This window comes from Balaenoptera borealis (assembly GCF_965194805.1).
Source record: "Balaenoptera borealis genome assembly, chromosome: 14".
Classification (NCBI taxonomy): Eukaryota; Metazoa; Chordata; class Mammalia; order Artiodactyla; family Balaenopteridae; genus Balaenoptera; species Balaenoptera borealis.
In genome coordinates, this window is record NC_138875.1 from 3,356,012 (window position 1) to 3,381,559 (window position 25,548).

At 44.8% G+C, this 25,548-nt stretch overlaps 1 protein-coding gene across 4 annotated transcripts in view; it reads right to left on the reverse strand.

Annotated features, from left to right (window-relative positions):
* TSHZ1 (teashirt zinc finger homeobox 1) overlaps positions 1-25,548 on the reverse strand; it is a 213,705-nt gene that overhangs the window by 86,621 nt on the left and 101,536 nt on the right. The window contains exon 2 of one of the 4 annotated variants that reach the window (XR_014233959.1): positions 23,748-24,837. The exons of the other annotated variants lie outside the window; for them this stretch is intronic. The gene's annotated coding sequence lies outside the window, so the exon portion shown is untranslated. Of the gene's footprint in view, positions 1-23,747; positions 24,838-25,548 lie in introns of those variants that run through there. 4 annotated transcript variants of the gene reach the window in all.

The window sequence follows — 25,548 nt, forward strand, 5'->3', positions numbered from 1 at the left end:
TATAAACACATATGCTTATCACAGAAAAATCAAGAAAAACACAAACAAGAAGGGAAAAAAACCTGACCATAATCTCACCTTATATTTTTTTCAGCTGTATACAAATCCTCCACTGACTCACTCTCCGGAGGTTAAAAAAAAAAAAATCCCTCCATGTTTTCCAGGATTGGGTTAAAAAGACTTTGACAATCTTAGCACCTCTCCTACTTGTAAAAAAATTTAAAAGGGAACTGGGCCATTTTTTTTTAGAGTTCTCTTATTTTAAAAGCAAATGAAAATATTTTAAGGGTTGCATAAGAATCTTGAGCGCTGGAATGTAGCAGATGCCACTTCGCAGGAGTTCCAAGGCCTGCCAGCCAGGAAAGGGGGGGAGCAGCGCAAAGCCAGGGGCCAGGTGGGGAGATTGGGAAGGAAAAGCAAATCCTTCTCATTTGAGTTTTTGGAACGTACCCCTGGAAGAGCTGCCTAACCTGTCTTGATGCTGGTTTGTTAGGAGCCCTTTTGCTGGGTGTCGTAATAACTAATCACAGTAGCAATTGCAATGTGACAGATACCGCATCAATGAAGACCGAATTATAAATCTTTTGTAATGATTACTTGGCTGAGACCTGCCCTCTGAAAAATCATAAGCAACCTTTGTGGCAAGTCCTATCAATGCATTCCTCACATACACATGTTTTAAAAACTGAAACAGTTGTAATTTCCCCCCAGTGGGATAAAACAATCGGACTCAATTCTGATTTTCTTGCTTAGGCAATATTTTGTCCTTTGCTAATGTCAACTTAGCTCTTACAAAAGGAGTGTATCTTTTTGGTAAGTGGCTTATTCTTTCTTTTTCCTCATTTCCAGGGCTCTTTAGTCCCTGAATTTCAAATCTCTTTGCAATGAGAGAGGGACAGAGACACTTGACCTTGAGGCAAATTAAAGAAGAAGGTTTTGCTTTCCTAGGACTATTCCTCTCTTCCAGGTAACAATCATTTGCCTTGGGGTTGGAATTCTAGGAGAGCAGAGTCTGCATTGATGCTGGACTCAAGCCAGGCAAACCTGTTTTCTCCTTGGTGACTCTTTACTCCCACTATTTTTTACCTTTTCTCAAGCAGGTTCACGATTAGAGACATTTACACTATTTTCTTAAATATCTTTTTGATGATAATTTTTAAATGTTTGACCAGGGACAATAAAGCTGAGATTATGAAGAGTCTGGGAGGAGAAAAGAAAAGAAAAAGCAGGATCACATAGGACGTGAATTCAAATGGTTTCTTCAGTTAAATAAATATAAGTATGTACCGAGTTGCCCACTTTGAATTATCAGCAGATACTTTGCATTTCGGCTTCTTGGCACCAAGTTTCCTGGAGTCCCTTTATTGACATGATGAAGCCCAGGGACTGCCCCGGTTCCGTGCAGACTGCAGCCCCGTGGGCACGTGTCCTGCATCACCTCATTACCCCGAGTCCTACGGGGAGGTGAACTCTGGCAAAAACTCGGGCTGATCATACCATCAGGGTACAAAGTGTAAGGTGGTACACTTACAAAGACAAACCCCAAGTGCATTTTCAGACCCAAAGGTAGAGATCAGAGTGAACTGGGAATAAGGACCACCCTCTTTTGATTCTTTGATTGATAGCTTAGACCCTCTGGCCACAGTCTGTGACTCCCTCATCCCAACCTTTTTGTAAAACAAATATGGCTCCCAACTGGATCCCAGATGGCTGAATAGGAAATAGCGTCTTGACACAGACAGTGTTCGGGGGACAGATTTCTATGCGTGAGGAGCTGCGGGGCAGGCGGGAGCCCAGAAGGTACCAGGAGGACAAGGACTCAGAGCCCTGGTTTGGCTGGTGACCAGGCCCGACTTTCCAAGCCACCTTCCCCGACCTCAGGACCTCATCGGACCCTTCCCTTCATCCATTTCCCGCTTCTGACTCTGGCTTCCTTCACTCAGAAGACAAACTCAGAGACAGAATGAGAGGCAGAAGCCTCTGCAATGGTCCCCAATCTGCTTTGGTCCATCATCCCTGGCAGGACTGATTCAGCTCTTCCTGGAGACTGTTTGTTGGGCAACGTGGGACAAAACTATATGGGACATTGCTTTCTTCTCTGTGCCAGATCCTGTGACCGCGACCTCTTGCTCAGGGGAAATCTGCACCTGTCACCTTCCTGCTCGGTGGGAACCCGGAAGGCCAGATCTCAAGAAGATCCATTAAAAAAAAAAAGGGAGAAGGAAACCACTCACGCTGCTCTGTCTTTACCATTTACAAAGCTCATGACGTATAACCTCTTCACTATTCTTTTTATTTTATGTTCGTATGTAATTTTTTTTTTTATTTATGTAGCTATTATAATATTTATTTATATCTTATTTTTCGGGGATTTGAATTAATAGCAATGTCCTACTGTATTACTGAAACAACCAACCTTCAAACTTGGCCCCTTTTGCGTGATAGTTTTAACCACTAAAAACTCACACAGGCCTCTTGCCTGTGCCACGGTGTCACCAGAAAGGTCATCAGATGGGGCCATTGAAACTGAGCCCCTGGACCACTGCTATGTCCACTTCAGCCAAGTGGCTGCTCTCACCAGCTCTGGGAAGCAGCCCCAGGATGCGGTTCCCCGAACCCAGGTCCATGAAAGGCAAAGGGACACCAGAGGTTATGGCACCATTCAGCGTGCTTTGAGGCGGATGTCTGTCCTTGGGGTCTTGAATGAACCAAAACAAATTTGGGGTCAACTCAGGGGCATCCAGAGGACCCGAGCCCTGTGGCCGCTGGAGCAGACGTACCACACGTGTCTTTTCTGGTGCGTGCACGGCTGCTGTGCCCCGCAGCTTGCATGGACCCCAGAGAGCTGGGGAAAAGTTGGGGCCCAAATAATAGAGGGTAATTAGAAATTCTTGCCTCATGTAGCCACAGTTTCAGCATCTAATAATTGTTGTTTAAATGCAAATACTCGTCCCTGGGGCTCCTTTTGCATTTGAATCAATCTCTTAAAAACAATTGCTGGCTCCAGATGAAAAACAATTTCTCAACAGCTGGAGAACATTTGCGGAAGGCGAGTCTTAAAGAACAGAATGAGGGAGAAAGACAGAGATAGACACAAAGTAATCATCAGCCTCCGTTGTCTCAAGAAGGCTGAATTCTTAGGGCGGGTGTGATTGATTCCTGCACCTAAAACCGTGGTCGCTGCTAAGCCACAGGGAAACTAGCAAGTTAAGTCAGAAGAGCATTTTGGATTGTCGGTACAGTTAATCAAAACTTACCCTACCTTTTAGGTCTTTTTTAAAAAAATATTAGCATCTTCTTACTGAGATTTAAGGATGAAAATATGAAGGTTAGAACATCAAGGAGGTATATGGGGAACACAACCAAATCTTGAGTATAATATTTATCATGGAAATATCTGGAGAAAACTAATTCAAAAAGATACACGCACCCAAATGTTCATAGCAGCACTACTTACAATAGCCAAGACATGGAAGCAACTTAAATGTCCGTCGATAGATGAATAGATAAAGAAGATGTGGTACAGATATACAATGGAACATTACTCAGCCATAAGAAAGAATGAAATAATGCCATTTGCAGTGACATGGATGGACCTAGAGATTGTCATACTGAGTGAAGTAACCCAGACAGAGAAAGACAAATATCATATGATATCGCTTATATGTGGAATCGAAAACAGTGATTCAAATGAACTTATTCACAAAACAGAAAAAGACTCACAGACATAGAAATCAGACTTAAGGTTACCAGAGGGGATTGTGGGAAAGGTGTATAAATTAGGGGTTTGGGTTTAACATATACACACTACTATATATAAAATAGAAAACCAACAAGGGCCTGCTATACAGCACAGAGAACTATACACAATATCTTGTGATCACCTATAAGGGAAAAGAATCTGAAAAAGAACATATATATATATATAACTGATATATAACTGAATCACATCGCTGTACACCTGAAACTAACACGACATGGTAAATCAACTATACCACAGTACAAAAAAAAATTTTAACTTGGGCAAGTTGCGGGACCCTCTTCATTGTGCTGAATTGAGACATCTACATTAGGGTAGTTATGTGGAGGGTGTGGGCGCAGACCAAGGGCAGGAGGGGAAGCAGATGGCCATTGCAGCCAGCCTGTCACTTATGTAATTAGCTTGAAACTATTTCTGGTTGTGCCCAGAACCCCCAAATGAAATTCTAACCAAGTCCTGACTTTTGCAATCAAACACCTATGGCTCATGTCTTAATCTTTCTTATTCACCACAATCACTTAGATTCAAGTTCAATAAATAATATTGACTGGAAATAAGATCGTAGGAATAATGATGACAATGGTATAAATCGCTAGCACTTTAAAACACACCCTGCCTAACAGACACTGCTTTAGATGCTTCAACTCATTTAGTCCTCATAAACCTTACGAGAGAAATACTATTACTGCCCCCACTCTACAGATGAGGAAACTGAGCTACAGAGACGTGACAGAACTTGCTCAAGGTCTCTGGGACAGTACGTGGTGGAAACAGTTCTTCACCCTGGGCTTCTGACTCCAGTAAGTGTGCTCTGTAATCAGTGAACACTTTCTGCTGACACTGAAATTATGCTTGAGTGCTTTGTTCTCTGTATGAACCAGTGATCACTGAGTGGAATGTACACACCCCAACAAGATCATCCATTGGGAAACCATAGGGCAAGTTGGCCAGTTATTACATGGTACAGTTTACCTGTGACTAGTTAAGTGGACTTCAGATTGTATTGCTTAGTTTTAACCAAATTTGCACTCACAAAATGGGCAGGTGGTTTAAGAAAGGTATGTACACAAAATATGGGACTTGAAGATAGGACGGACTAGCAAAGACTAGCTGCAAGAAAACAGGAGTGACCCTTCCCTGCGCAGCCAAATCACCAAACACAGATAATGGAAACTTGACCAGTCCCCCACTATTAATGTCCACCCTACCTTCAGTTCATGTTGTACATTGAAATATTAGTTAATGATGGTAGAAAGCCATAATAATTCACAAGACGTTCTACAGCCAAGCATCCAGAGCATGAATGCAAACCTCTACAAGATGAAAGCAAAAATATTTTTGTACAATTAATAAATGATATAAAGAATACGTAACTTGGACTTCCCTGGTGGCGCAGTGGTTGAGAATCTGCCTGCCAGTGCAGGGGACACGGGTTCGAGCCCTGGTCTGGGAAGATCCCACGTGCCGCGGAGCAACTAGGCCCGTGAGCCACAATTACTGAGCCTGCGCATCTGGAGCCTATGCTCCGCAACAAGAGAGGCCGCGATAATGAGAAGCCCGCGCACCGCGATGAAGAGTGGCCCCCACTTGCCGCAACTAGAGAAAGCCCTCGCACAGAAAAGAAGACCCAACACAGCCATAAATAAATAAATAAATAAATAAATAAATGAATAAATAAATAAATACTACGTAACTTAAAAATATTCGATTTCACCCACATAGGATCGCTTTAATTTCTATTTTATGTATGCTTTATACTGCATTTAAAATATTAATATGCATATTACTTTATGAAATCATAAAATGTGTATAGAAAGAGAAATACCCAAAAAACTTTAATGATCGGATTATGCAACCAAAAAAGTTTGGATTGGAGCACAGAGCTTGAGTTTAGTCCACCCCATGGGGCTACTCTTGGGTAACCATGGTAACCCTAATCCTAGCCAAGTGTCTGGCAGAAGCTTAGCAGCCCAACCCAACGACTCAGGACGAGGTGGACCGGCGGGCAGCTGCACCTCTAGGCCAGCACACCGGGACCCCTTGCACCATCGCGGGGCACACGTGTGTGTGTGGTGAAGCTGCAGGGCCTTTGAGGTGTCAGGCTCTCACTCCACATCAACAGAGTGCTTTGTAGATGATGAAATCCGAGTCATTACCTCCCTGAGCTGATCCTATTAACAACAGAACCGAAAGCTAACCAATTGACTAAGAAATGGTCTGAGGTCACAGAATTTTCAACATGGAATGTTCCAAATCAGGTTTGCAGAGCAAGCTGTCATACTTCCAAACTATCAAGAGAGAAAAATGATATGCTGTTTTATATAAGGAAATAAAATCCCGGAAATGTTAACAGAACTGCACATAAGAACATAATCGTGTTCAGATACTGAAAGGCATGTATTTGGGTAGTATTCTAAGTAGAAAAAATATTGCAAGAGCAATCTAAGAAGAAACTCCCAACACCCAAACATATATACTCTATGATATTCATCCAAATGGATTCTCCTTTCTAAGACGCATGATTTCGCGTGGTTGGTGCTTTCCTTTCACTCTATCCAAAATGAGACATGTAAAGTAGCAGAAGTTCCAGGTTGTCACTGCAAAGAACTTGAAATAATGCTTTGTGTCTCTCAAAAATTTGGTCAGGTAGGTGTTTCGTACTGAAGATTTAAAGCTATTTCACTGGCTTTGCATTTTGTATTTTATAAATCATTAACAGGAACAAAGTAAGAACCAAAACAGAAATACCCATTTCATAAGTGTGAAGACAGTTAACCTTTAAACAGATGGGTAATCCCAGACAGCTCTGTAAAATTAATAGAGCTTAAACCTGAGGTCTCAGAGCTGCAGAATACATCTTTGGAGACCATGTTTTTGAGATCATCATAAATCAACTTTTTTTCTCACCAGTCCCTTATGCCTACCCAGGCTCCTAGAGCTGCCAGGTTATGAATATGTATATCATGGCACCAACTGATCCCCTGCTCTGGTATCGAGAGCTCTGTATGTGTGTTTCCTCTGTATCCCACTTCACACTGCCGGAGAGCAGTCATCCTGGTGGGATTGCACTGGAGCCTGCGGTGGGAGTGGGAGCCCTTAGGATCTTCAATCATGGCTCCCTTTGGGGAAGCATTTCCATTTTTTCTTCGTAAACCTTCGCTTGTTAAATCAGAGGTGTCAGGGAGGATCGTTTTGTTTTCAGGGCACTGTGTTTTTCCATGGCCAGATCAGTTCCGATCTCAAAAGAGGCTCGGTGCGTGACAGGCATGGCTCCTAGCAGGCACAACCCGCAGGTGAGGGTGTTGTCTCCCGGGACTGCCGCCTTTGCTCTCACAAAGGGGGCGGATGAGCCACTCTGCAGAAAATTATACACACAGAAAGGAAGAAAACGACTGCCAACGCTGTCAACGTGATCATTTTCAACTATTTAAGTAGATGTTTGGAGGCATTTTTTAAAAGACTTGGATCCGTTTTAAATGTGGCTACAAACCCTACAAGAATGTGGATTTAAATGGAACTAAAGCCAAAAGTATGATATTACTGAGCTGCCAGCCTCGGCTATGCCAGTCCCGGGAGACTCTTTCATTAGCAATAGGGAAGACATTGGCTATGGAATAAACATGAAATTGGATCAGGTCATCCCTCCCTTGCCTCAATACCTTGCCGGCCACTGCTCATTATGAAGCTGGGGGAGAAGCACATGGCACTATATGTACAGAGTAATGCCAGACAAATATTAGCCACTCTGTCATTCTAACATCCAGAGGAATGCTCCTCCTTTCCCTTGCACAATGAGAAAAATGAGAACCATGCAACTAGGGTCTTAGCGGAAAGAGTTAAATCTGAAAGTAAAGAATCCTACTGAGGGGATCAGTCTTTGTTCTTTCCACGCAATCCCCACCCAAGAATATTTTCTCCCTTCCACTGAGGAGGAGCCCTGAGGGGTCCATAAAGGACATGTTTGCAGCTATTTACCATTGGAGAAGTTAATTTAGCAGCACTGAGGCAACAGTCAGGAAATTCCAAAGCCTGATCTGAGCAGAATACAGATCGGGAGACAGAGGGGCCACGAGGAACCACGGCCCAGACTGTCCACCCGCACGGAAAGCTGGCTACAGTAGGGACGGGTTGAATGGAACAGACAAGATCACGCTTCCCAGAAACACGCAACCCTCTCCGGCGTTACATCTTCCTAGTCAGTTTCAGCAGCACGTTAGCATAAAGGCCATAAAATTTTGGCCCTGTATCTTCTTTATTATTTTTTATAGAGATATAATTATTGAAGGGAGGCTGTTAGCTTTTTTATGGACTTGAGGGTCTACCTGCCTCTCACTTTCCCACTCTCTCTGAGATTTCCCATCGTCGTGCTGCACTGTTGGGGAAAAAAAGAGAAAACGAGCTGTGTGGACATGGAGGGGGCGAAAGGAGGCGGCCACTGTGACCCACAGGTGTGCGTACAGGAGACCTATGACACCGGGGATGGATCCCAAGGGCGAGGGCAGCCCACCCAGCCGCTTCCCCAGGAAAGCCGGGCTTTCAGAACGTGTGTTACAATGCCCAGAGCACTGAGCCATAAAAATCATGAAGAGTAACGTCCCATGTCTGGAAACAGAAACGATTTCTACAAGAATTTAAGTATTCAGTGTAATTAATCTGAATGTTGGGAACATTTCATCATGGACCTTTCCTCTTGTGCTAATTATTAAAGCCCAATGTAATTACGTTCAATTACTGTCCCAGATAAACTCTTTATGTAAAGATTTAGCGAACTCCCCCGACAAAGAGTGAGGATGCAACTTTTTCCCACAGAATAAGCTTTTTCCCTTCCTTTTTCTGCTTTCTCCCTTCTTAAAGAGATAGTCCTGTGGTCCAAAGGATTAAAAAGGGCCTCAACCAACTGCCTTTCAGCAGGGCAGTACTTCCGTCCGCCCCATGGGGAGTGATTCAGCCATATTCATTTTAGGAATCTGTCTAACCAAGCGCATCCTATTTAACAAGTTTTTCCAGCCTTACGATGCTTCCCAAACCTTTTACCGTAGGAATTTTCACTATCACCTCACTGAGCAAGAAAGGTACGAGATCTGTATATTTGTGTTTTAACTGCTAACAGAGGCCACTTTGGCTTATGACATCCCAGGGACCGTCGTTACTGCCGACGGTCACGGAACCACCTCAGTGCTAGAATATTTACAGTAAAAGGCGGCTCTCGAGGGAGCCTCGTGTCCGTGATACAGTCCGTGAATTAGCGAGAAATGAAGGCTGTTCTGAATGGCGGGGGCAAAGGCCGATCTAGACGTTTGGGGAACTTCGTGCGCTCGGTACAAAACATATCTAAAGATGCTGCATCCACCGAAGCTGGTTCACCCAGGCTTTTGGCACAAAGACCCCACAGAGGTAACCGATGGGCTTTCACCTCATCCTAACTCGAACATCTGAAGGACAAAGAGAAGTTTTTTTCTTAATTACAGTGTGGCTGTTTGTTGTCTGTTTCTCTCTCCTGGCAACATCAAACACTCCCTCACGGCCACCACTCAGCCGGGCTCAGTGAGACGGCCGGGCTTCCTCTGGATCCTGACTTCCACAGAGCAGGGAAGACGAGGAACCTCGCAAGAAAAAGTAGATGCCACAGCTTCAGGATCCCATTAAAGTAAACGATCAACAAGATGGTCTTGAAACTAAAATGAAAATAAAGCCTCTTGTGATTTCTTGATGAACACTCTTCACCGCCTAGATGCCCAGTCGTCTGTTTCACACTTGCCCCTGTGCTGTCACACCCAGCGTTAAGTACGTCGTCTCATTCTCCCCTCTAGAGGCTGGTCAGCCATAGGCCTCATCGCTCTTCCTTCCTAGCAGAACTGGCTCCATTGTCGGACAGGCAGACGGTCCCTCGGGGAAGGCAGCCTTATTCCCACTCCCAGGCGTGAATGTTAATTGGCCCAAGCTGAGTGATGGCTTTGGCCAGCCATGGGCGTGAAGCATAATTCTGGCCAATAAGACAGGGAGGCAAGGAGAGGAAGGGAAAGTTGTCCTCACTCTTAAAAAAGGACACAAGCCCTTCGCTGTGATGCGTGATGACAAAAGGCAGGAACGGCATGATTCGAGATGAAAAGACTCTGGATGCAAACCTGGAGCCCGGCTGCACCCAGAGGTCCTGTAACTTGCAGCTGGATCTCTTAAGTGAGGCAGACATGGTCTGACTTAGCCTCCCAGCTCTAATTATTCCTGCACCAGGAAGCCTCTCAGGAAACTGTCAGGTTGAAGATGGCAACGCTGGCCCTCCCCCATCATCCGCCAGCTCCCAGGCTGGGCCGGCCCCGCTGAGGGAGCGAGGCTGTCCCACTGTCACATGGCCAGTCCGGAAGCCCCATCTTCCCTTTAGTGCAACTTCCTCATGCTTACCTTTAGTGCCTACCCTCGCTGTTCAGCAGCCCTCTAAAATCACCGGAATAAATGATTACGAGTGAAGGGAAACAGTTCTGAAGACGACTGAGGAATTACTTCAGTTCCATTATGCAACCTGGAATGTAATATTCAATAATAAATTTTTGAATTCCATTACTGAGTCACTGAATAATACGGTTACCGTTAAACAAAATTTCATTGTCTGCATGCTTATTCCATAAAATAAATATGTATTTTATCTAATCCCAACTGCATCCGACTGTTATAATTTGTGAGCAGTGTTGATGTGCTTTTCTCGCCGTTATTTTTAATGTGCTTTCCTAGATAATGAACTCGGGCTTCGAATTGCAGAAACTGGAGCCTGGAAGGAGCTCGTGGGTCAGCCTGGGCGACCGGCCCCCGCCAACGTGACGATTCCACGGAAGTGAGACGCGGTGGCTTGAGGAGGGGAGATTTTAAGTGGCCGTTTCTAGTTTGATAGCTTCAAGTTGGGGGTGCGCATCTCCTAAAGAAATGCTGACTTTGCAGCCCCTCCACACAAAATGAAGCTCTGTCTTGTTATCCTCGGATTCTGTCCTCTTTTTATTTCGGGGTGAAGGGCAATAATAATAAAATTGTATTGCTCCCGGCCAGCCAGCTGTATATAGAGAATTTCCTACAAATTATAGTGAAATAACAAAAAGGCATCCCTCTACCCCCCCCCAAATTATACTCCTGCTTGAAAAAATCCATGTTTTAAGAGGATAGAAGAGTCTCTCATTTCATTCTATAATTAAATAAATTTTTAAAATGCAAAACAAAATCTTAAATTTGTATTCAGTGTAAATGGTAGGTAATGCATATTTTCTTGGAAGGTCTTAAGAAAAGAGGATTAGCCCAGAGGAGAATAAAATAGCACCAAAATCATAAAGTTGGAGCACATGTTTGCTCCTTCACAACTTGGAAAGGTATATAAACTCATTGCTTAAGAGGTCACCTCGATGCGCCCCTGCGGGAGAGAGTCTGGTGCCTTCAGAGCTAGACCCTCACTGCCCTCAGCATCGAGAATGCAGAGTTGATGAGAAACAGGGTCACAGGAGGGGCCCACACACGCACTCACAGCAAACACTACCTGGCAGGACTCCGGCTTGATCAATGTCTCTGGAGGATGGCTGGGTATCACCCCGGGGAGATGCAGAGTGACCTCCCAGAAATACGCATCCTGGATAAAGACAGGAGATTGTGGGCATGTGGTCCAAGGTCAACAGATCCAGGGAGATGGAAACAGGAGGACCCATCCCAACTAGAGCTGGCCGACCATCCCTCACATGGGCCGTGGGCCCCACCTGAGCTCTGAAGTGATTCTTCCATAGGAATGTGGGCTGTGAGGCCTCCTCCTTGCGGGCGCGGGGATGGGGGTTGAGCAGAACCTTAGCTGGGGGAGAGCCAGGACGTCGCCTGGAAGTCAGCCACACAGGCCGCATCTCTCCCTGAAGATGCAGAGACAGAATTCTCACCCTGAGGGCCATGTCCCCAGTGGAGGCGGCCCAGGGCACAGGTGGGGTCTGGCCTGCAGAGGGGTGGCCCTCAGACAATTCTTCAGTTCCCTGGGCCTTGGACTTGGGTAACCTTGGTGCAAGCATCAGGAGTGTCCATGGTGACAGAGATGTCCCCTCAGCAAGTGGGGACAAGAGAGGAGACAGCCCATGTAGTAATCAGGGCTCGAATCTTCTACAACCTCAGGTCTCCAACTTTTCCATCTTAGGACTCCTTTACCCCTCCCTATGGAGAGTCCCAGATAACTTTAGTCTATGTGGATTATAACTTTCTTTCTTTCTTTCTCTTTCTTTCTTTCTTTCTTTCTTTCTTTCTTTCTTTCTTTCTTTCTTTCTTCTTTCTTTCTTTCTTTCTTTCTTTCTTTCTTTCTTTCTTTCCTTCTCTCCCTCTCTCTCTCTCTCTCTCTCTTTCTTTCTTTCTTTCTTTCTGCGTTGGGTCTTCGTTGCTACGCACGGGCTTTCTCTAGTTGCGTCGAGCAGGGGCTACTGTTCATTGTGGTGCGCAGGCTTCTCATTGCGGTGGCTTCTCTTGTTGCAGAGCATGGGCTCTAGGCGTATGGACTTCAGTAGTTGTGGCACATGGGCTCAGTAGTTGTGGCTCGCGGGCTCTAGAGTGCAGGCTCAGTAGTTGTGACACACGGGCTTAGTTGCTCCGTGGCATGTGGGATCTTCCAGGACCAGGGCTCGAACTCGTGTCCCCTGCATTGGCAGGCGGGTTCTTAACCACTGCATCACCAGGGAAGCCCCGGTTATAACTACTGATATTTATCGTATTAGAAATTAGAACAGAGAAATACGTTATGTATTAATTCATTTAAAAATAACAATAGAAAACTCATTACACATTACCATCTTTACTAAAAAATAACTATTTTTTCCAAAATAAAAAAATTAGTGAGAAGAGTTTTACAAATCATTTTAAAGCCTGGCTTAAGAGAAAGCAGCTGGCTTTTCATCTCTTTCTGGATTGGGTCTGTTGCAATATCACATGTCATGCAACCTCTGGAATACACTTGTAAGAGAAAGAATAACATCTCAGTACTGTTAAAATAACTTGAACCTCATGGATCCTCTAAAAGTCTCTTGAGGACCGCGGGGGATCCTTGGACCATTTGAGAACCGCTGGTCTCCCCCATCTGGTAGGATAGGGTTGTGGTTGCCCTATTTGGATCCCCAGCCTGTATGATCAGGAAAGCATGGGTGACATTTACACAAGTTCTGTTTTGCTCTTTGAGCCACTTCAGTAGTGAAGAGTGGGTCCTGAGGAAGTGACGTGGTAGCCCAGGCTGTTCGTGCCACAGTAACAAAACCTCACAAACAGTTGGGCTTATAAACAACAGACATTTACTGCGCACAGTTCTGGAGGCTGGATGTCAAGATCAGGATGCCAGCGTGGTTGGGTTCGGATCACGATCTTCCTCCAGGTTTTAGACGGCTGACTCCTCACTGTGTCCTCACATGGCAGAAGGGGCAAGGGAGCTCTGTGGGTCTCTTTTATAAAAAGGACACGAATCCCATTCATGAGGGCTCCACTCTCATGACCTATCACCTCCCAAAGGCACCACTTCCTAGTACATCACCTTGGGGGGTTAGGTTTCAAATTACGAATTTTGGGGGGAAACACATTCAGTCTCTGGCCCATGGAGATTCTACTTTCCCGATTTCAAGGCGTGAGAGCAAACACCCTCCCAGGAACACTGACAAAGATCTGGTCGTTCTCTCTTGTACAACAAGGTTCCAACAGCATCCACGTGCACGGACTCAGATGGGGAGGGAACTGATATTTGTTGAGTGGCCACTAACCACTAATGACCTCATATATATCATTTCATCCCTCAGCAACTCTGTAAGTAGAATCTAAAGAAAGAAACGGAGAGTTAGAAAGGCTGAATCATGCACCTGATGATACACAGATATTCCAAGGGAGAGTAAGGATTCGAATAAGTGCATGGACACCAAAACTCCACGTCTCTTCCCCATGAACTCCCTCAGTTACACGTGGCAGGAGAGAAGAACGATGCTGGGAGCCAGCAGGTGTGTTTGCACAGTTTACAGAGGATTCTGCATATTCATTAAGGGTGGGCTGCCCACCAGAGTCTGGTCAGTGCCGGGATTCGGCAGACGTGGCCCTCGCTCTGCCCTGAGAGATTCGAGTTCAGATGGGGCAACGGGAACCAAGGGGAGAATGAGCGGAGGAGCAGCTCACTAGAGAGTGTGCAGTGGGAGCAGGGAGCAGCCCGCTGGGGACGGAGGGGAAGCCGCTCCGAGGAGGTGGCGGTCGGGCTCAGCTTCCAGCAGCCCCGGGAGGCGGGCTTCCATTCCAGCCGAGGTTACAGGTCAGGAAGGAGCCTCCCTCCCCCGGATGGCTGGCTCCACGTGCCACGCCCTTACACACCCAGAAGGCACGCCACGGGTCCAACGGGCTCCCAAGCATCTGCTACCATACTTTATCCACAAAGAAAACTCAGGTCCATGCCTATGGCTGTGAAGCTTCATAGAAATAAACTCCCATGCCGCCTTTCCTTGGACATGGGAAGAACACAGGGCCCCTCCTTGGCCAAGGGCTCTCAATGGGCAAACAGAGAAGTGCCCTTGGGCGCCCTGCTGCATCTTTCCATGCCCCAATTAAGGGCAGGGTGACCAGGGTGAGGAGGGGAACCACACGGTTGCCATGGTGACGAGCAGCGCGCAGCATCTCCAGCACCCTCGCGGTGGAAGCGAACCACACAGCTGGTCTGACCCCTGGATTGAGCCGTGGAGGAGAAGGAGGGTCCAGCCTCTGCCGCTTCTCAGAGTCCCAACCCCTGGGTGTCTCAAGGTCATCCACTGCGAAAAAGAGAAAAATCAAGCCACACCCCAGCTTTCGGGAAGAGCGGAAGCAACGACATTTGTGGAACAACTGAACTATTGCTATCTGAACCAGCTGTTGGCTTCAGCTGACGGCCCACTGTGGGGACACCCCAGGTGACCTCAGTCTGCGTAGGTAGAGCAGTCTGTGTGTTGGTGAAGATGTGGAAATTCATCCTCCGGCCGTTTTTAAATACCCTTTGAGTTTGGGTGGAGCACATTGTGCATCATTTCAGCATCTCTGTAACTTGCATTTGATGCAGAAGCACGTGTTTGCTTCTCTTTGCCCCGTGCGGATATGGCCAGGCACATACACATGTGTACACACGCAAGATTCTCAGATAAAATAAGGTGCTATGGCCCAGTGCCTTCAACATTAAGGAGACTATATGACTTTCCTCAGATTTTCTTTCTTTCTTTCTTCCTTTCTTTCTTTCTTTCTTCCTTCCTTTCTTTCTTCCTTCCTTTCTTTCTTTCTTTCTTTTTTTCTGACGTCACAAGAATGATATTTGTCAGACGCTAGGAAGAGAATAATGGCACGATAGAAAAGAAATAGCCTTCATGACCTGCTTCTTCCCCAAGATGTGGATGGGTGCTTTTAAATTACAGAAGCACCCTCTGCCTTTTGAAGGACTCAGTAAAAAGGGAAAAAATAACAACAAGCCGGTGCTTTAATGTTGGACATGTGCTTTCTGGGCATGTGGTGCAGAGCTCTGTGAATGGCACCAGGGTTCAGCATAAATCTTTTCTTATTTTGTGTTTCAGGAGGTATGCAATAGAAAACCCATTCCAACAATAAATGCTAGTCACCTGAGGTCTATAGCTTGTTTTGTAGCTAAGAAAATAAAGCCTCCACTCACCCCTGGCCGACGGAGTTACATTTTATGCTATTATTAATGCATTGCAAGGCTTTTTTTCATATCAATTTGAAATTATACATCTGGGAAATCCCAGTACAACAGCAGTCAATGCTTTGTTTCTCTGTGTGGCCCTCTGCAATTACTAGAATGTGCAACTATAATTTAGCTCAGGTAAAATTCAATCAGTCACCCCAAGCACAAAGAAATCTCCGTCTCCCAGGAAAAGGGAGGAGGAGGGGGGGCGAGGAAGAGGAAGAGGATGGAGGAGGGAGAGGAGAAGAAAAGGAGAAAGAAGGAAAAACCTGGAGAGGTTTGCTGCGATGGCACAAGGGAGCTAGAGGAGTGTCTAAAATAAATTGATTAGAATATTTAAATTCGAGTTGTGATGGGAAATGGAGCTGGAGAGGGGTAGCGGCTGAGCCCCGGAATTAAAGGGAAGAAGAAACATGCCTCACAGCCTTCTTGGATTCTTTATAAAATACAGTCTTCTTTGTGTTAAAAATAGAAAGAGAGGAAAACAAGGAAGGGTGATTTTTGTTGGTGCACTGAAACTCACAGGGAGAAACACAGATGAATAATACACCAATCCAAAACCATTGTTTAAGGGGGGAAAAAAAGACGTTTTTGGAGAGAACTCGGCACAGTCTTTGCCCATTTGGAGAGTAGAATCCCACCTTCAAAAAGCTTGGGTTCCATAAAGAAAAGCCATCATAGGGGTTTACTCTTTTATTCTTATTTCTTTTTTTTTTTTAATTTCACAACTTCTACATGTTTTATGGGAAGGATTGTTTGTATTTAGATACTAATAGAGTAATATTTCTAGACTTTAGAAAGGCTTTTGTGTTCCACAGTTGTTTCATGGAAGGCATTGAGCAGAGAGCAGACAGTTTCACAGGAATTCACTAAGAAGCCAAGCATTTTCCTCTTCTTCACTGAGAGGTCGGGACTCATGTTATACACCTTATTTTAAAGGTGATGATTTGATTTACTATCATATTATACCCATGTGTTTGCTTCGGGTCAGACGACACTGAAAACTCACACTTGGATCTCTTTATCCAACTCTAAACCCAGCAGTGATAGACAAGATATTTTGAACTAACCTGTTTATCTTTAGATAATCATACATCCATGTGCAGTTGTAAGAAATATACAGAGCAATCCCTTGTCCCCTTTACCCAGTTCTCTGATGGTAAAATCCTATAAGCCTATAGTAAAGTATCATAACTAGTATATTGACATTGATCCAGTCAAGATACAGAAGCTTTCCATCCCCACCAGGATCCTTGTGTTGTCCCCTTACAGTCACACATGCTTCCTTCTGTCCCCAGCCCATCACTAACCCGTAGGAACCACTAATCTGTTCTCTATCTTTACAATTGTATCATTTCAGTGATGCTATATAAACAGAATCACATAGTATGTGACCTTTTGGGATTGGCTTTTTTCACAAAGCATAAATCCCTTGAGATCCATCCAATAATTGGATAATTTGTTCCTTTTTATCGCTGAGCAGTGTTCCACATCATGGCTGCACCAGAGCTCGCTTAACCAGTCACCATTGAAGAACATCTGGGTTGTTTCTAGTTCTTGACTATTACAAATAAAACTTTTGCATGCAGGTTTTTATGTGAGCATAAATTTTTATTTCTCTGGAGTCAATGCCCAGGAGTGAAATTATTGGGTCATATGGTAGTTGCCTGATTAGTTTTTTAAGAAACTGGCAAACTGTTTCTCCAAAGTAGCTGTACCATTTTGCATGCCCACCAGCAAAGTATGAGTGATCATTTCTCCTCATCTTCATCAGCATTTGGTGTTTTCATTATTTTTTATTTTACCCATTCTGATAGGTGTATATATATCATTGTGATTTTAATGTGCACTTCCCTAATGGCTAATGATATTGAGCATATTTTCATGTGCTTATCTGCCTTCTGTAGGGTAAAATGTCTTTCTATACCTTTTGTCCATTTTCTAATTGGATTTTTGTGCTTTTACTACTGAATGTTGAGAGTTCTTTAAAATAGTCTAGAAATTTAGTGCTTGCCAATATATGTGCTTTGCAAATATGTTCTCCAATTCTGTATAGTGTCTTTTATCCTCTTAGGATCTATCACACAACAAAAGTTTTTAATTTTCATGAAGTCCAATTTAACCATTTTCCCTTTTACAAGTTGTGCTTTTGATATGAAGTCTAAGAACTTTCGGTTGTCCCTATGTTACAAAGATTTTCTCCTACTTTTTTTCTAAAAGTTTTATTTTACATTTAAATCCTTGATCCATTTTGCATCTATTTTTGTATAAGATGTGAGGTTTCGGTTGAGATTCCTTGTTTTTTTGCCTATGGCTATTTCATTGTTCCAGTACCATTTGTTGAAAAGGCTGTATCTCCTTCACTGAATTGCTTTTATGCCTTTTTCAGAAATCAGTTGAGTGTACGTGGGGAGAGAGGGGGTCTCTTTCTGTTTTGCTCCATTGATCTACATGTCTATCTCTCCAAAACATATTTAAATATGTTTGTGTAGCCAAGCTCAAATATAAGTGAACATCTCTTTGAAAAGAAAAAAACCACAGAAATGAGTGGATCTGGAGCAGGTTTCCCATCCAGAAACATGCAGAGGCAACTAGAAGCCCAGCTCCTGTGCAGGAACAGGACACCCATGGGTGAAAGGGAAGGAAAGCCATCCTCACTTCTGGAGCTGAGGTGGGGCTCCCCCAACCACCAACAGGAGCTGATGAAAGTTCACTGATGTCCAAGGAGATGCATAGCTGTGAGGGTGAGAGGAAGCAGAGAAAGCACCTGGACAGACCTGGACCAAGTCACTTTCTAGCTCAGGGGCTAGATCTGCAGTGCCCCCAACATCAGCAAAGGAGAGGAGCCCCCGTAGAAGACCTGGGTCGTGACTGGAGGGACAGAGGAGGTGAATTCAGAGAAATCAGGGAGAAAAAGAAGCCCACCAATAAAATTTCAAAATGCATGTCACCTAAGAAATGCAGAGAACAAAGTCCACAGTCAAGACATGAGATCACACCCAGTGAAATGGAAAAAAATTAATCTCAAAGTGACTTTAAAAATAGACATGCATAAGATTCAGAGAAGTAAAGGAAGGAATAAGATCCAAGAAAAGAGCATGATTCATTATCTATTGCCACAATAATGCTATGTAACAACAATAACAAAAAAATGCAAAATCTTGGTAGCATGAAAAACAAGCGTACCTTTGCTCATGTGTCTGGGGGAACCCTGTGCTCTGCTGATCTTAGCTGGCCGGCTCACACGTCAGGGTGGGTCCTCAGCTGATGGGACCAGTGATTCAGCTTTACTCCACATGTCTCTCATCCTACAGCAGGGTGGCCTGGACATATTCTCATGGCAACGGCACAGGAGCAAGAAAGCAAGTGCAAACACCAAGGCCTCTAAGAACGGGATCACTGTCACTTCCACTGCACTCTCTGGGCCCAGGCAAGTCACAAAGTGAGCTGGGCTAGAGGAATGAGGAAATAGACTTGGCCTCTGTAGAGAGAGGAACGGTTGCTTCAGGAAAAGGCAAGGAATTGGGGCCATTAAAGCACTCAGTCTGCCACAGTGCACAAGGAATTATGAAATAAAAATAGGCAAGTATGAATCATGAACAAATGAACATGAACAAGCGATAAATGAGAAGCCCAGGAAATGAAAAGTAGTCACAAAATTAAAACTAAGCCAACAAAGTAGACTCTAGGCTGACACAGATGAAGAGGGCATTAGTGAGTTGGAAGATGATACTGAGAAATTCATCAAGAATGCAGCAGAGGTAGGGCTTCCCTTGTGGCGCAGTGGTTGGGAGTCCGCCTGCCAAGGCAGGGGACACGGGTTCGAGCCCTGGTCCAGGAAGATCCCACGTGCCGTGGAGCAACTAGGCCTGTGCACCACAGCTGCTGGGCCTGCACTCTAGAGTCCACGAGCCACAACTACTGAGCCCGTGTGCCACAACTACTGAAACTTGCACACCTAGAGCCCGTGCTCCACAGCAAGAGAAGCCACCACGATGAGAAGCCCACGCACTGCAACGAAGAGTAGCCCCCGGTCCCCGCAACTAGAGAAAACCCGCGCACAGCAACAAAGACCCAACGCAGCCAAAATAAATAAGTTAAAAAAAAAAAAAAGAGAGAGTGCAGCAGAGGTAGACCAAATGGTAAGGAATGTAAAAGACAAATTAAGACCCGGAAAACAGATTAAGAGGCTCCAACCTTGCTGAAGGAAAACCAGACACAACAACAGAAAAGGGATTATGCAAAAGGCGTAAGAGCTGAGAACTTTTCAGAGTTGAAGGCAGACAGCGAGCCCTTGGTTGGAAAGCAAACATTGGGGAGGGGAGGGGGAGGCGGGGCGGAGGATTCAACTGGGAGATTGGGACTGACATATACACTCTACTATCTATAAAATAGATAACTAATTAGGACCTGCTGTAGAGCACAGGGAACTCGTCTCGATACTCTGTAATGGCCTATATGGGAAAACAATCTAAAAGGGTGGATACATGTATATGCATAACTGATTCACTCTGCTGCATAGCAGATACTAACACAACATTGTAAATCAACTAGACTCCAATAAAAATTGAAAAAGAATAAAAAAGATTCGACAATGTCTTTTCATGGCTTGATAGATCATGTCTTTTTAGTGCTGACTAAAATTCAATTGTCTAGAAAAAAAAAAGAAAGCAAACACTGGATGCTGGTAATAAAAAATATAAGCAAATCCACACCTAAACACACAGCAGTGAAAATAAAGAACATTGACTAGAACAGGCAAATTTCAAACCAGACACAAAAGAGGCCAGAGCACAATGACATAATATCATCTGTGTTGAAGAAAAGACGCTACCAGCCCAAAATTCTGTATCTACACAAACTGTCACTGAATAGTAAAGGTGGAATAGAGGCATTTTCAGACTTACAAAAACTAATATTTTGTTAACCACAGAACCCTCACTGGAAAAAAAAAAAAAAGCCTACCAAAGAATGTGCTTCAGTAAGAAGAAAAGTAAACCCAGAGGAAGGAGCAGGATATAAAAAATAACAGCAACCTGATAAATCAGTAAAATAATATTAATAAATGTAACTATTTACTAATATTTTGGTAAATTTTTTAAAAGAAGAGATTAATAAAAAGGCTAAGTTTTGAATTTTAAAAAATAATGAAGCAAAAGTTCTAGGCCAATGCTATTGCTAATCTGATTGGGAATTTTCAAAAATTAATAAAGTCGACCTTGGCCACGGGGAGTTAGAGAAATGGTGCTCTAAACACACACAGAAGTGGGAGGCATAAGGCGGAGTTGGGGAGGTTCACGGCAGAGGCAAAGTGTGCTGAGATCCTTGTCTTTTTCTGAGGGAAGTTAGAGATAAAGAATAAATTTAGATTTAATTAGAAATTTGTCCATCTGCTTAGAGGTATTAGATAAGTGTTTGCCAGGTTTTTTAAGCCATTTAGGGCTGTTTGAACAATTAGCATTACTAACAAAATAAACTCGTGCTCAACGGAAGATAGTATATTTTGCCATTAAAAGTCATCAAAGTAAGTTTTTCGAATCCTTAATGTCTTGCAATTACCTTCTAATGTATTTTGCATATTTTTAGACAGAAATAACTTCCCATTTACAAAGCGAAAAGCTCTGGAAAGAGTCTGCTGATGCTTCTGGTGGATGTAAATCGTGATCAGGACTGGGGGAAGGTCAATCAAACCAGCACATTTCACTGGAGGCCTTTCTTATGAACAGAAGTGCCTTCTTGTCCCGACCAAGCGTGTTTCTAACACCGTTCAGCCAGGTAGGTATCAGGAACATTCTACAGAGCTCTGTCTACTATCATGTAGCACATAAATGTGCCAAACTTAGTTTTTTGTTTTAAGTCGAAAATCAATGTGGCTTCTCCTATACCTCATTACTTTATAACTTCATGTATAGTAAGCAAAGGCTTTAGAAGGGAGTGAGGGTTCAAGGCAAGTTCTAGAAGGGAATGAATAGGCAAGCACAATTGATTATTATTGTCATTTGATAGTATTTTTTCCTGATATCTTAATAGTTACGCCTACTCACTACATAAAATTTGGGAATATGTTAAAAGAAGAAAAACAAAACTTAGCCATCATACGGCCACAGCGAGTACTTCTAGCCTTTTCCAAGCGTCAGTATGATCCTGGTGATCATCTACCGAGCGCTAGCTCTTCGTCAAGCATCATGCGAAGTGCTTCATACACACCATCGTCCTCCCAAATATTTTGCTCTTGAGGCAATGAAGACCCAGTGGTACAAGTCTCCTGTCAAAATCACACAACCAAAGGCAGGCAGATCCAAGAGTCAGATGCGATATGTGCCTTGAAAGCTGTGGTTTTCTCAGCTAACACTGTTGTCCTTCTCCCTTCCCCCTTGAAAGCTAAATATTATTATCCTGCCACTTTTCAGATGATTCACTGAGGCTCAGAAACGCTAAGTCAACCGCCACGTGACGGAGCTGGAATCTGAACCCAAGTCCACCAGACTTTAGAGTGGTTTAGCCCACCTTTTATTGCTCCAATTCTAGCCACATTAGGATAATTGAAGGAATAACGTTGTTCAGAACTTGATTAAAGAGCAAAGGCGGACTCCCAGGTCCAGATGACAAAATAGGCTCGTGTGACCTTTGCCACCTGTCTCTTCTGAAGTCCCATAGGGATAAAAGTACAGAAGCATAAAAATAAGGAAACAATAAGAAAGATGGAAGGGGGCAGAAGGAAGGAAGAGAAGGTGGGAAGGAAAGGAGGGAGAGAGGGAGGGAGAAAAAGGAAAAAAGGGATATTCTTTAGATGTAGTAATTCTTTTCAGTCGTTTTCTTACACCTAGCTTGGCAGCAACATATTTTTTAACATCCTGCTGTTATCAGTTCTTTTCAAAGTAGTAAACCTAGATTTAGTGGAAACAACCTTTATTTTCCACATGCATACAGAATAGATTTATAAAATATTCAGTTAAATCACACGATTATAATAAAAGGCATAAACTGGCATAAGCATGGTCGGGAACAAGTGACTCTGGGTGAGCGAGGCAGGGGGCAGGGGAGTGCCGTGTGCTGTCTGCAGACAGCGGGACCCCCAGCCTGCCGGAGAGAAGGCAGCGTGTCAGTTCATCCAACAAGCCAGGTTCTTCCAGGGCAGTTAGAAAAACATCAACTCTGAATTATTTTTTAAAAAGCCATCATAAACTTGAAGAAAAAAACAAACAAAATAAAAAGCGATGGTCAAAATACAGAGCAAACAGAATGGTGGCCTTGCCAGCATCAGCTCCATCCTCAGAGTAAAAGTGCAGGTTTTGATGGTTATGCGCCATCAAAGCCCCCGGAACTGACTTTCTTGCTCTGGTTCCGTCATCACAGCAGCACCATGAAGTCCATAACTACATTTATCTGCTTTGCACATCTGGAGAGACAGAGCCTGGCGGACCACGCGGTGAACAAGGGTCCTCTGGGACTTCAGCGCTGACACCAGAGCTGACAATCTCAGCCTTGGAACCTGCGTGCTCCTGGCAAGACCCTCCGTCCATCCCTCCCAGAACGTTCCCAGCCTCCCCCAAGCCAGGTGCCTTGCTGGCCACAAGCACTAGACCTCTCCCATCTCACTGGGGACCATCATCCCCAAAATCTCATCCCCAGAAGGCTCTGTTGTCCCCCACTCTGTGACCCCAGCACTCAGTCTCTGGTCAGTCCCCCATCTCCTCTGCCTCTCACTGACTTTGCCCCCCTCCTTTCCGCTGCCCCACATGCGGCTCCCCGCGAGGAACACCTCTGCCCACAGCCCTGCTGGGCTTTCTCTCGCACAGCCCTCCAGCCTGAAAGCGAGGCAGGGCACCCTCCGTGCTTCTTGCCACGCCCCTCCTCCCTCCCCAGAGCACGCAGCTCTGAGCCCCACGCCATCACACTAAGTCACCACGACCCCTCTTGGCTGCAGTCATCCCCGGACTGCCATCATTCCTTGACAACTTTGGCTCCTGGCTCCCTGCGCTCCCTCTAACGTGACTCCAGCCATGCTTCTTAAAGATGTCTGCATCCTGGCAGATGACCTTTCCATACGCTGACCTCTCGGCTTGTGGACCTCGTCTCTCCAAAGACTGTGTTCTCTACTCCGGGGGGTCACCCCCTAGACCTTGCATCCCTAAACACTGCCCCCTCTCCAAGATCTCAACGTCAAGCATTGCCCCCTGGACCACCTCTTCCTGCCTTTCCAACTCATCCCTTCTAGTTCCCCAACTCTGAAGACCCTTCACCCCACCAGGACCGAAACCTATTGCCCCGTGCCCCCCCCCCATAGCTCTCTCTCCCTCCTTCCCCAGCTGCAAGTTCACGGTTGGTCCTTGTCATCACCTCAGTTAGCTTGCCCTCTCTCTCTGGAATGTTCCTCCCCCCACATCACCACATGGCTTCTTCTTTTATCTCCTTCTGGTCTTTACTCATGTCACCTTCTCGGTGAGGTCCTCTTTGGCAATGCTCTGGAACCTTGTGATACACACACACACGCTGATTGTCTGCATTGATACCAACGCCTTATGGGTCTTGTTTAACCACTGTCTCTCCATGATGGAATGTAAGCCTCACAGGGCAAGGATTTGGGGCTCTTTTATTCACTGCTATATTCTCAAAGCCTAGAAAATGTCTGGTCCCTAGTAGGCACTTAAAAAATAAGCATGAGTGAATGAATTAACTTGATTTTAGGGAATCGACATCATTTTAGAACTCAATTGATTTTGCTGCTGGTTTGATTGTCCAGGTGTCACCCACTAGACCTGCAGAGAAGGAAATGTTTCCCGTGTTCTACTTGGCCGTTACCGAGCACTATTTATATAACACATAAACACAGCCTTTTCATTTTAAACTTTGGGAATCCACCTGAACAAACTTGTTTGTGGTTGCAGGACATAATGTAAATGTTAACGGTCTTGTAAAATTGCAGCTGACGGAAAGCAGGATGTGGAAAAACAGGTAGGAGTGCCATCTTCATCTTAGGTGGGAGGGAGTCACGGAGACGGAGCAAGAAGTAGAGGCTGAGGGTGTTTGTACTTCAAGTCACAAAAGTAACCATAAGAAAAATGAAAAAATAACAACAGAAATAGCAAACCTTGTGAAGAGGCTGAGACGAGGAGGGTTTCGGGGCGAAGCCCGTCCTCACGTTTTCACACTGGAGTGCAGGTTGGGTGGGGCACCATCCAGGTTGCGGAAATGAGGCGCCGTGGTGACAGTGGCTCGAAAAAGACAAGCGTTTGTTGTTTCTCTCCAGCAGCATCCAGGGGTAGGTTGGGGGTCCCAGCCAGAGAGCAGTCTTTACTGCACAGGGTCCTTCTGGAAGCAGAATCCTCCACTTCTTGGGCTGCCCCCCTACGGTATTGCCTGCAACTGCTGGCTGGAACCCGACTTTGCACCCCAGCCCCTGGGAAAGAGGAAATGAAAGACACTCAGTTTCCTTTCCAGGATGTGACCCAGGAAATGTAAAAATTCATATTTTACTCCTGCTCACATCCGCTGGCCAGAGCTTAATCACAGGGCCATGGGAGGCGCACCTACAGCTTGCTGGGGAAACAGCATTTTCTTTTCTTTTTTGACCACACCGCAAGGCACGCAGGATCCTAGTTCCCCGACCAGGGATCGAACCCGTGCCCCCTGCAGTGGAAGCGCAGATTCTTAACCACTGGACCGCCAGGGAAGTCGCCAGCTTGGTGGGGAGAAAGAAGAGAATGAATGTTGAAGGCTAATTAGCAGACTTCAATGAATTAATAGATACTATACAAAGCTATAAGCCAAAAAATAAATATAGAAGCATATTCTTCAGATTTCTGCTGGTCAAACAGGATGGCTAAGCCAAAAAATCTCAGTTGCTTAAAAAAACAAAGGTCTTTCCATGTTTATGCTACATGTCCAATTTGAGGGTCTATTCCTCATTAACTCAGGGATGCAGGCTGCTGGGGAAGGTTGTTATGGCGACAAGGGGAAGGAATCGTGTCAATCATTGCTATGGGTTGAATTGTCTCCTTCAAAAAGATACGTACAAGTCCTAACAGCCTAGTAACTCAAGATGTGACCTGATTTGGAAATAGGGCTGTGGCTGACGTAATTAGTCCAGATGCAGTCATACTGGAGTAGG